The sequence below is a fragment of the Aythya fuligula genome, chromosome 14 (genome assembly GCF_009819795.1).
Source record: "Aythya fuligula isolate bAytFul2 chromosome 14, bAytFul2.pri, whole genome shotgun sequence".
NCBI classification, from domain to species: Eukaryota; Metazoa; Chordata; class Aves; order Anseriformes; family Anatidae; genus Aythya; species Aythya fuligula.
The window spans coordinates 10,156,492-10,168,552 of NC_045572.1; positions in this window are offsets into that span (position 1 = coordinate 10,156,492).

Consider the following 12,061-nt stretch of genomic DNA (forward strand, 5'->3'; position numbering starts at 1 on the left):
GGGGGAAGGGAGGCCCTTTCCTGCCGTCTCTTTTGCCTTGTCTGCTTTTTAAAAAATGCTGTGCAGTACTGGGATCCCACTGGGAGCACCGGGTGACTGCCCAGCAAAGTAAGGTCTCTCAGGTACCCTTCTGACCTAGGCTGGTGCCCTTCTGGGGCAAAAAAAAAAAAGTAAAAATCCTTTTGATTGAGACTCTTACTTTACTCAGGAGGGTGGCTGGCAAGTCATTTGATCAATTTGGGGTTGCTCCATCATGGAAAATAATCTGCAGCAAGCTGAAGTACAGGAAGGTGACAAACGCAGTGGCATTATGTCTGAACCACTCTTCACCAGGAAAGGCTGAACAGGATCAGTGCTGAAGAGGCTTTTGTCCTGCAGTAGGCAGACTATGGATGCTAAAAGCAGAGCAGGAGGAAATGGAAAAGCCTCTTAACAGCAGGTTACACAGTTGATCCTGGCACGGCTGGTGCCCTGCTCTGCTCTGACCTGACGGAATTGCCTGAGCCCGCGGCAGGAGCCGGCTGCTGTGGCTGTGTATCACCTCCCTTGCTGCTGCTGACAGCCCCTTATGAGCACAGGGGCATGGGTGGGAAATGAGACACCCCACAGTGTTCCTTGCTGATAGCATAGGGTATGAGCAGCAACGAAAATGCTGAAAGCTGAGCTAGCCATTTATAAAGTATTTACACCTCACGGGCAGTGGTGTTTTAGATGAATCTTGTGCTGAGGCCTCCCCGAGGGAACTGGGAATTGGTGACTTTATTTACCTCTCCACTGCCCTTCTCCATCAACGTGCTTGTTGTAGACCAACATTTGCAAATGGTAAAGGAGACTCCAACAGGCCTGGGGGTTAAAAAGACCAGAGCTCATGCTACATGGGGAGGGAAGTGACAGCAAGCCTGGGTCTCCTTTAGAGTCAGCGGGTTCTGAGCTTGCTTTTTGGATGTCCTTCAGCCTCGTGAAAGCTCTCCTGGGCTGGTGGTGGTGCCCTGGGGCAGTACATCCTCAGCGTTCATCTCCATTTGTACAGCACCAAGTGCAGCTGTGTAGGAGTGTGCTTTGAGCAGCAGCGGGGTGCCAGGCCATGGGAGGTACTGTGTGCTGTGGCAAAAGGAACGATGCCCAGCAGCAATACCAGCATCTCACCAAACACTGCTTGAAAGCTCTGGTGGCACCAGATCTCTGCTTGTTCCAGTGCTGGGGGCTTCACCAGTACCTTCCTCCCTGCTGGATGAGTGCACACCTAGAGATGGCCTTCAGATAACCCCAAAACCCAAGCTCCTGAGCTCTCAGCAAGCTGCCTTGGAAGCCTATGGGTGAACCCTGCTCGGCTGGCCAACAGCCAGAGCAGGTAATTAGCTCGCCCTGTCACTCAGATAGAAGCAGCACCACAGCACTGCGCCAGTTTCTGCTGAACACTCTCTTGCTCCCAACCCCTCCAGCCGTGGCTACATTTCAATGGCGGGTAAATTGATTTCTGTGTATATTTTGTATGCCAGGTTATTACAATTACTCTTCAGGATCCTTTGGGATGAAAGGCTATTACAGAGATGAAAGCTCATTAACAATAAATATAAAGGGTCAAAACTCCCCATAAAAATGTATTAGAAACAGATTCTAGTTTGGAAATGTAAATATAGCATTTGGCATAGGTCTGGACTGGCTAGTCTGGTGAGTAAGACAGCTTAATCCACTGGGAAGATGTGGCTATTTTAATAGCAGCACACAGAATTACTGTGTGAATTATGGAGTTTTGCCTCACTGGAAAGACAACTCCTCCCTGCCCGAAAGAAGAAAAGAAATTGTTTTGTGGTGGTGGAGTAAGATCAAAAAATAAAAAGAAAGGTGAAGGGAATTTTTAAATGATAGAGATAGGAATGAAAATACCTAAAGGTGACCCCCACCTTTTTTTTTTTTTTTTTTTAAGATTTCTTTTCAGAAATTTGTAAACGAAGGGGAACCTGAACTTCTCCATGGCTCACCAGTATTCTCCAGCTCCCCTAGACACAGCAGGATGTGACTGAGCCCACATCACACCAGGTTGCGGCCCCACCCTGCACCAAGAAACCTATTGTAGGTGCCAGTTTGGTTTGCAGAGTCTCAGCTGTTACTGTGGAGGAGCCATGGTTGTATCCGTGATCCTATAACAAAAGGAGGATGCAAGCAAACACTCATGGCATGATGGGGAGATAGAGATGGCTCCATGCATTTAAGCAGGACCAGTGTTTCAAACACAAGCTCACGAGCTGTCAGAAGATCTAGCAGAATGCCTAAGAAGAGGTCGCAGGTAGCACGAGCTCGTTTGAGTCGAGTTTTGGTTTGATGCTGCGAGTAAGGGTTTTTTCACAGGAGCCATTTTTCTCAATCTGATCCTCAGGCTGAAGGTCTAGAATAGAATAACAGGGCAAGAGCAGTGGGTTTGTGATTTCTGTTGAAGAAGGGGCAGCAGCAGCAGCAGCGGGCTCCTGCAGGCTCTGGCACTGCTCAGCAGGAGCTGGCCCAGCCTCAGTGCAGGGAGGTGTCGCGGTCACCTCCCCTTTGAGAATGCAGCATCACTCTTCACTCCATCTTATCCCCTGAGAAGGTATTTTGATGGTGGTTTTGATCAATTGGCATAATCACGGAGAGTTTCAGATGAGGAATTAATGTATTGAAGTCTTTGGGTTGCACAAATATCAATCTGTACATGCTCCATGGGCTGTCACCCCGGATTGCTGCATACCCCATTATTTGCTTATTTCCATGTCTTGATATTGCTTAAAAAAAAAAAAAAAAAAAAAAACTGACAATTTATTTATTTATTTATTTATTTATTTATTTTAATAATGAGTAAGACTTGTTACTTTAACCTTCTCAAAATAAGCAAAGAAGGGGAGAAAAATCTACTCTGTTTCGCATGAAGCACAACGGTTTTGCTGCTTTTCCCTTGCTGCATTCAATCTGTGTGGCAAAGTGCTGACTGTCTATAAGGAAGGGATGCCTGGCCCCCTCTTCAGCCCTTCTATTTCCAGTAGTATTTTGGCATGTGTATGATGGAAAAGCTGTTGATTTTTGCACAAACCCGTATTAATAACCTGCCTGACAGAGGGAGCACAAGAAAGGTCAGGAGAGTACAGAGAGTAGAAGGAAATAAAACATTCAGGTTCCTGCAACAGCTGACATTTAGGAGGTATCACTGGTTGCTTCTGTGAAAAGTTATTATGAGGCCCATTAAAAATGCAGCAGGACTGGAAGGGTTCAAGCATGCCGTCAGAGTCTGACAGAAGGAAATGAAGTATGAAAGGGCATACCCAGGCTGCTACCTGGTGTCTCTGCCGACGTGTGTGAATGGCATGCATACACCTATCTACATCTCTGCCTCTCTGTCTAGCTGGATATACACAAGTACTCCCCACAAAAATCCACATACAAGCAAGAAGATTAAACTCTGATAACCCATAAGTTTAAATCATTCAAGAAAACACCTCCTGCCATTACTATTATTACCCCTTTAAGGAACATACATACTGCCATAATCCACCTGCTAGAACTAATTCTGATTCAAGGTGGATTTACTATCATTAAAATGCCATCACCCTTCAAGAAATGGGCCCTATGCTGCTTTCTGAGGGCCCCACATATGCATTATTGCTTCATAAAATGAGACCTGGAAGTCCTAGGCTAGCTCAGGGTCTTACAGCTGTCCGAGGGACCCTCCAACCACCCAGCAGACGTGCGCTGTGAGCTGCACCCAGCACCTGCAATTTCTGGCTTATCCAGGGAGCCTCAGCAAGGGTTCATCTGTGTGAGTCCTCTTCTGCACAGCAGTCATTCTGGTGGTCAAGTACTACAAGGAGAAAATAAACTCTGCAGGAAGAATAAGCCCTGAATACCTGACTTCGGATGTGTCTGTGGGCAAGCAGTGAACTGAAATGTCAGCTCAGGAAGCAAAGTGTATCCAGTACTGTTCTCCTTGCTTATCACCCCACTAGCAGTGGCTAATCTTCGACCCAATTAAAATCACAGAACAAAGTTATCTGTAACAATTAGCTCTTGTTTATTAAAATAAATAAATGAATGGCACTGGATGAGACAGCCTCCCACTAACTGGTTGGGGTTGCAGGGAATGGTGAGCAGGTTGCAGCCTGATGACACATTTTAAACATCGAGAATATAATTAATGCAGCCACAGACCATGTTGATTCTGGTGCAAAACAAGGTGGAAAACAACTGGGTTTTAAAAAGAAAAGATAAATAAATGGGAAACATTTCTTCTTCCTCCCACCAGGCCAAAGAGAGGCAGATGCTAAATGGAGCAATTAATTTATCCTTCTTCTTCTTTTTCTTTCGGGGATGGTGGTGGTCGTGGGGAAATTCTGGGTTGTTTCTTGTACTAGGGCAGGCTGCATGCCCACCACACAGTGCTGGCTGTCATGGGGACAGTCCCACTGCAGCACTGCTTGGGCACCTTACCCAGCTTCCCATGTGAGGGAAATGGATGAATTGTGCAGGGCTTCAGAAGGAGGATTTGTTCATGGTGGTGAGCCATATGTCAAGGACTGAAACACTGGAAGACATTGCTGTGGGCTTTGTGTAATGTCAGTGTGCGCCTCTGGGAAGTAACAAGGAATTAAGAAGCTGCAGGTTTTTAGGAAGCACCATGTAACCTACAAAGAGACAACAAAGTCCTCTGTAAGCTAAGATCAAACACCTTTTTTCTAAGCTTTTGCACAAAGATAGGGTAGAACAGACAGCGCATTTCCCCTAGACTGGTTTCTTCTGAATACTGAATCTATCCATCGGGAGGTTTTCACTTTATTTCTGCAGGTTCCCCTACTCCTAAGCTGCTGTATCCCCGCACCAGTGAGGGCTCCTGCCAGCAGCGCAGCAGCTGGGCAGAGGCTGGACATGGGGTCAGCCCCCGTGGGACATCCCAGGGCTCCGGCACTGCTGGTGGGGACATCCCCAGACCCTGTGCACGGCCAGGCCACACGTGTTACCCCAAAAAGCAGCAGCAGCCAGGAGCTGTGCCCAAGCTGCACACAGAAAAAAGTCATTCAAAGAACATCAGAGGCTCCCGGAGCTTTTCATCTCCCAGCTGGAAGTCAGGAGCACTCGGCAGCTCCTCTGTACTTCCAGTATCTATTGACTTCCCATTTGTTCCTCGGGTTATTTAATCCTTTCTGTCCAAGTCTCTGTGAGAGAGGTCTTTATTAGAGATGTGTCACTAGCAGCTAGGGCACTGTGCACGCAGCATTTGCTGAGCTTTGCTGCTGGTTTCAGCAGTGTGGGAGTCGAGAAGCGCTGCAAGTCCCATGGCATCCTAGACCTGTATGGAAATGTGTGGGGCAGAGCACACATTCCTGCTTTACCACCAAGCATCACAACCCAGCCATGCATCATCTAGCTCATTAAATAGATTTTCCCCTCCTTCCCTTTAAAGTCTGTGTGTCTATGAAGGAAAGGCACCAAATTCAGCCCCAAAACTCTGTGCCGGCTCTCTGCAATCAGGCCCTCTGGGAGAGCCATACAAGCAAAATGCACAGCCCCGTGGTGGAAAACAGCCTGTTCTGGGACTCTGAATGACAAACTCAGCTGAGAGCATTTAAATCTGCATCTAATCTGCCACGATAATAAAAGTGTTCCTTTGGGAACTCTCTAAAATTGGCACAAGACAGACAAATGCAGGAGAGCGACTGAAGTTTTGGGAATAGAGCGAGAATAGGAGAATGGCTAGAGAGCAGACAGGGTGGTATGGAGCTTTAAATTTCAGCGGTACAGGTGTCAGGATGTGCCAGACGTAAGTGAGGTACCAGCGATGTTACAGAGCAGAGAGTGCACAGCCCTGTGCAGGGACGCAGCCTGAGGGCCCTGCTGGCTGCCAGTGGGGCATGGCTTGGTTCCCCCTGCCCATCAGGACCAGCTGTGCTTACATTTACCTATAGGTTTGTTCTCAGCCCTCCTTCGCTTGGCTTCTGCCTGCAGGAAGGGCTCACCCTCTGCATGGACTGGGCATGAACACCTGAGCCCAGAGCCAGGCATTGGAGGTGGCACCACAGCAGAGCCCCAAAATGTGACCCAGAGAGAGGAAGCAGCACCTGAGCCCTGCCAGCAGTGCTGGTGATCTGACCACCTTTGTCCACGTGGCTTTTTAAATCAGATTCACTTGCTCCCATGAGAATATAGGCAGTGCTAGCCTGTTGGTTTTTTCCCCCCCTTTTTTGTTACTGAAAGGCAGCTGTTGTCTTCTGCTCATTCAGAGCTGCCGAGGCAGAGCTGTGCCCTGCAGAGTGGGCAGTGCAGTGCACCCGAGGGCCGCTAGCCCCAGGCTTTAGTGCGTGCCCAAAACTGAAGAGGACAAACAAGCTCTTGAGGCCCCAGCAAGGCAGCTTTTATCCGGGCTGCGTCTGCTGTGAGTAATTCCAGCACTTGCAGGAGCAAGAGCCTCTCTGTAATCACTCGTGCAGGGACTAAACAAGACAACCTAATTACTTTCAGAGAGAGCATTTTGCATCACATAATTGGGCGGAAAGATGAGAGAAAGTCGGTGTGGTTTGGCTGTGGGTCTGGGATCCCTGATTGCCTCTGCCTGCGACTCACTTTGTGCTGGGAGCTGCCTGCTGCAAGAAATGAAAACTGTCACCATCATTTTGGGGCCAGCACCTGATGCCACGTTCTTTGTCAGTTGATGGAGGAATGATGCCTTGAGGTGAGAGGCTTGTGGGGCCCATAGGGGCTGCTGCTCCTCACTCCTGGGGCCCCTTTGTAATGTGTAGGACCCGTTGGGCTGCAGAGCATCCCCACACTGCGCTGTTAGCTGCTGCGAGCAGGAGATACAAAATCTCCATTTTATTTCTCTGGACTGTCATTAGATTCAGCTTCCACTGGAAAGAAGAGCATTGTCATTGAGATGAAATGCTGCTCTGATTTTTTTTTTCCCTCCCTGTACAGCACAGCTTCATGGGCTTCAGCAGAAATCACTTCGGCATTGCCCTCCTCTTGCTTCTGTTCTAAAGTCTGTTCTTTATTTCCTTTCCCTGTTTTAAGAGCACAAAGAAAGCAAGGAAAATAGCATGTTTCAAACCCAAACAGAAGGCCTCCTGGTCACCAATTCCTTCAGACACAGAGGGATGAGAAAACACAAGCTCACACCCCGCGGCTGGCTCCTGCAGGCTGAGCTGCCCTGGGGCTTTCCTGCTGCCAGGCCCAGGCTCACTGCTCTTCTCTGCTGAAGACAAGGCGTGATCTAGTGAAGGATCTCACCTAAGGCTGCCTTTAAGGTCCAACTTCACATTTTTAATTCTGTGAGATTTGAAATTAGCCTGTGAGGCTGCTGGTTGAGACCACATAAATTATGATGCATTTCCCCGTGTTCCCCTGCCCAGGCAGGCTGCCTGATGCTTTGCTTCAGTTCATGCACTTGGTAAGGGCTGGAGACCACACTCTCTTCACCCATACTCTCTGCTTTCACTAAAAAGCCAAACTCTCTCTCACTTATCTTCCAGCCCACGACCCAGTCCACTTGCACTAGGAATACTACCACCAGCTGTAAGAATGAGGTTAGATTCCACAATTGAAAAACCACATTAAAAAAATTAAAATACTGGCTATAATCTTGTGCCAACTGTGGAGTCTGGCTGGAAGGAGTTAGTGAAGTTTAGGGGAGTTTCATCATTGCTGTAAGACAATGAATGGTGAGGTGTGCTAATGGCTTACTGCTCTGGCTGCAGGTTTCTCTGAGATAACAGCAGACATATAGGCATTATCGGATTAATTATCATTGTAATGGGTCTGTACTATAAAAAAAGACCTGATACTATATAACCCAGGATAAGTGCAAGCACCTGCTGACAAATGGCTCTACGGAGAAATAAGAGGATGTAAATGTCTGATCCCCCGGAATATAGAGCGTGCCCAGGCTAGCAAATGTATCCTAAACCAACCCTGCCTCCAAATTGTCATAATGGAAAACGGGTGGGTGCAGACTGCCAAGGCATGTAGGAAGGAGAGAAGTGCTGATGCCTGGGGATTTTTGGTGCTAGCCCTTACAGTGTCCACCAGTCAGCTCCTAATTTGAATTCAGGCTGGCAGTTCCCAGGGTTTCCTTTCCAATGTGTAAAAGGCAAGCCCCGCTGGCAGCAGCTTGCTGCCTTGTGCCTGTGGGATCATCGATGGCACCCCCGAGTCCCTAAGCTGGCTGGAGAAGGTGTGCATCCCCTCTGCTGTGGCTGGGACTATTCTGGGTATTCATGATGATAACTGGTGAACTGAGAAATAGTGAATTTTCTTCAAGAAATCCCACTATATTTGCGGGCAGTTATCCCACATCTATTCTCAGTTTCAAAGTAGGCATCCACGTTTTTGGAAAACTTGAACCATCACGTTTAGACTTGATGCCACTTGGGAACTGGACTCTTTGGAGAAAGACCTCTGTAGCTCCATCGCTGGGGGAAGGTCTCAGCTCCCTGAGGAGCTGTCAGTCACCTCCCACCCTGCCAGGTACCCACTGCCGTGGCTGCTGACTCTGAGCATGTTCCTGGAGGTGCTGAGACAGGCAACACATCTCCCATTGACTGGAAAGCCCCAGATGTTTACTTAGGTAACTTGCAGATATAGAACAGCTATTTTTAAAGTAATTCAGGTGTTTCAAATGCTTGTCTCTGAGTCCTGTTCAATGCCAAGAAACCTTGCTTTAGGGTTTAGCAGTAAATAGCACCAACAATATATTTTTAGCCTTCTAAAATAGTTTTCAAACTGGCTTTGGTACAACAAAAAATATATATGGTGGAGCAGACTGGCTTAAGGGAATTTTCATCTTGTTGTTGTATCAGTCAGAATGATTTAATCCCAGCTTCACCACTACTGAATACTATACTCATCCCAAATTAGAATGAGACAGCTTTTTGTTTCATCGTTTTACTACCTTCGAAATTGTCTAGCTAAATGCACTTACAGTTCTCTATATGTTCCAGAGACGCTTAGAACCGCACCAGTTCTTATTAATGGAAGGTCTGTCCCTCTGCTTTTTAATAATTCACACCCCTGATTTTTTACTCTGTCTGTATTCCTGCAGTCACCTGCAGGTTTTGGAAATTACGACGTAAACCCAGGCAGTTGCTGGGCTGCACCAAGATCTATTTTTCCAATACAGTTCTATCATTTCTCTCCTCAATGGTCTGTTTATGCCAGCTATAACTCTCTTTAATAGTCTTGTCCATTTTCAGCAATTTTCCTACTCAGGAGCTAAGCAAACTGAAAGAAATGATTTAATTTAGGGAGACACAGAATAAAGAACAACTATTTCAGCTGTTCATTAAAGTTTTTTATTCTTCACTGTCAGCACCTACATTTTGTCAAAACGTACAAGGTACCAGAGTAAACACTTTTATCCCACCTTAATTGCACTAATGTTCAAGATTGAATCCGTGGCACTGCAGAGGGGAGGTGTAGTTAAAGGACTGCTGATGAGACCTGATTCATTACATGTTTCCTTTGACCTTGGTCTTCTGGCTACAACCATGGGAGTGTCAAACCAACCGTCATCTCCTCTGCTCCCCAGAGAAGATTTCCCAGCATATGGAGTCTTCTCTTCCCAAACTTTGGTACCATGGCAAGTCAGGGGGTGCGGTCTCAGACCGACTTACTGCTTTTGTTAAGAAAAACTGTTTATTTGTTTGTTTGTTTGTTTGTTTTTCATCTGGAGATTATGTTAGAGAGTGTGTGTGAGGAGGAGGTGGTGCTGGGAAGGACAAAGTCAGAGGAAGAGCTGGAAATGGAGGATGTTTTGGTGACACTCCTCTTCATATGATCATTCCCCTCTTTCCCAGTACAGGGAAGTTTGGCACTTCCATCCCTGGGTAGGGAGCTTATGAATAAGAGAAAGATTTTGGTTTTGCCTTTGTTCCAGCCAGCACTGCCATGCAGACCTTATCAGCATTAATGTCCCCCAGCTGTTAATCAGGGTGATACACACACACAGGATATTAAAAAGCATTTGTGCTGCTTTTCATGGCGGGAGGCTCCCTACACCTTTGGACCACCATCTCTCCCAGTTAGGTTCTGCAGCAGCTCCCAGCAGCTGGTGGGAACACAGAGATGTGCTGCTCTGACCAGGGTGCCGGCCAGAGTTGACAGAGGTCACCTCGACGGCTTGCCTAGGACAGCATGAAGCTTCCTGCCATACTCTGTCTGTCCCTCTGGGGGAGGTGACCTTGTCTGAGGAGGTTGTCCCCCAGCCTGTTGGCATCTGGTGGGATCACCCCCCAAAAGCCACACTGGGCTACGGTGATATTGTGCTTGATCAGGGAGGATGGAAGGGAAAATATACCAGATCCTCCCTTTCATCCTTCAAACAGTGTGAGTCAAATGCAGAGGTTTGCTATAGGGAACCAAGTGCCTCTGTTGTGTGTGGATGTGGGAGCAAAAGAAGTGATCCCACCCCCCAGGAAGAATCCTGACCCATGCAGTCCTACCTTTGGCTTTTGGTGACTCTGCAAGACAAGGTGATGTACTCTGTTTTTGGAGTGTACAGTATACCTCTTTATTAACCCAGCTTGCTGCAAAAGCCTGCCATTTTTGTACAAGCACATATATAATTTAACAGAGTCCTTTTCAAAATAGAGTGTGCAATGGGAAGCCCTGACCCCCAAAGCACTTGGCTGATATTTATAATCCAAACAAAGGATGCACTATCACTGCCCTTTTGTTTACAAATCAGATGTTAGTGCACCTCGCATAGGCTGCTAAATGTGGCTTTGAGGGTAAGGCTGCAGTAAATTGTACCAGCCAGCAAAATATGAATTGTTGAGCACGGATTCTCATGATATTGAAGCCTGAGTCTAATAGCTTGGCTAGAGGCAAAAGGAATGGCTGTAAATATGTAGTGTGGCAACATGCTTGGGATGAGAGATCCTCCAGTGATGCTGGTCCTGACATTCCCTTTTCAGTCTGTGACATTACCATGACATAACCATGATGACATTGTTATTACCAGTCATTGACTTTTATGGGATACACAACGGTAGGGCAAGCCACAAGATCCCTTCAAATGCTTTTCTTCTAAATTTCAGACACTGCTGTCAATATAGCTCACAGAAGGGCTTGGTAGATCCAGTTTCTCAGTTGTGATGCCTCCTCCTACAGATCCCAGGCCTCTGTGAATAAGTGGTACAATTTTTAGACTTCCCATCTTTTTTACAGTCCTTACCAGGTTACATTCAGAGCTGCAGATTTATATATATATATATATATATATATATATATATATATATATATATATTCTGTTTCCAATGAAATACACGCACTGAGTGGCAAAGACCACAGTGAAGCATGATCATACTTATGCTTAAGCTAAACTTGCCAGACCTTTAGGAAATACTTTAAGAAAAGCAATGAAAAAGAAATTCCATTATTCTTATCTTCTTATTCCCCTATCATTTTGTCAGGCTCGCACTGGAATATGTATCTCATAGTGGCAGACTGTCCAGTGTTCAGTGCTGCTATTGTCACATTGTGCTTCATCCCTACCTCTGGCTTCCCTTGTACATCCTCCTGTAATACAACTGATACACCCTGCAGCATGGCTGCACATTCAGGATTACATCTTTCTACCTTTTATCTTTTCTTTTGCATATTGGTGCTGACATGACTATACTTGTAGTATCTCCTTTTAATCCAGCTTTGACAAGACTCTCATTTGCCACATTCTTTTCTAACATGATCTTTTCAAAGACAACTATCACCACCTTTTTTTTGCCCCAATTCTTTAATTATGTATTTCTTACCATTATCTATCTAATGACTGCCTCAATTACAATATAGTCCTCATTTAGCTGTGATATTAGAGAACCAGTCAGTCTCATGCCAATGTCTTGCATTGCTTACCATCACATTATATGGTCCTATTCTGCAACACCTGCACACCCTGACCTTCCCATCAGCATAAAACATATCTTTGTACATGTGTAACTTCACAGCTGTGATTTTAAACATTGCTAATTTCTTCCTAATCCCTCTGTTTACCCTGTCCAGTTTACTATTGCATTTAAATATCGTATATATGCTTCTTCCCTTGTCAACTTGT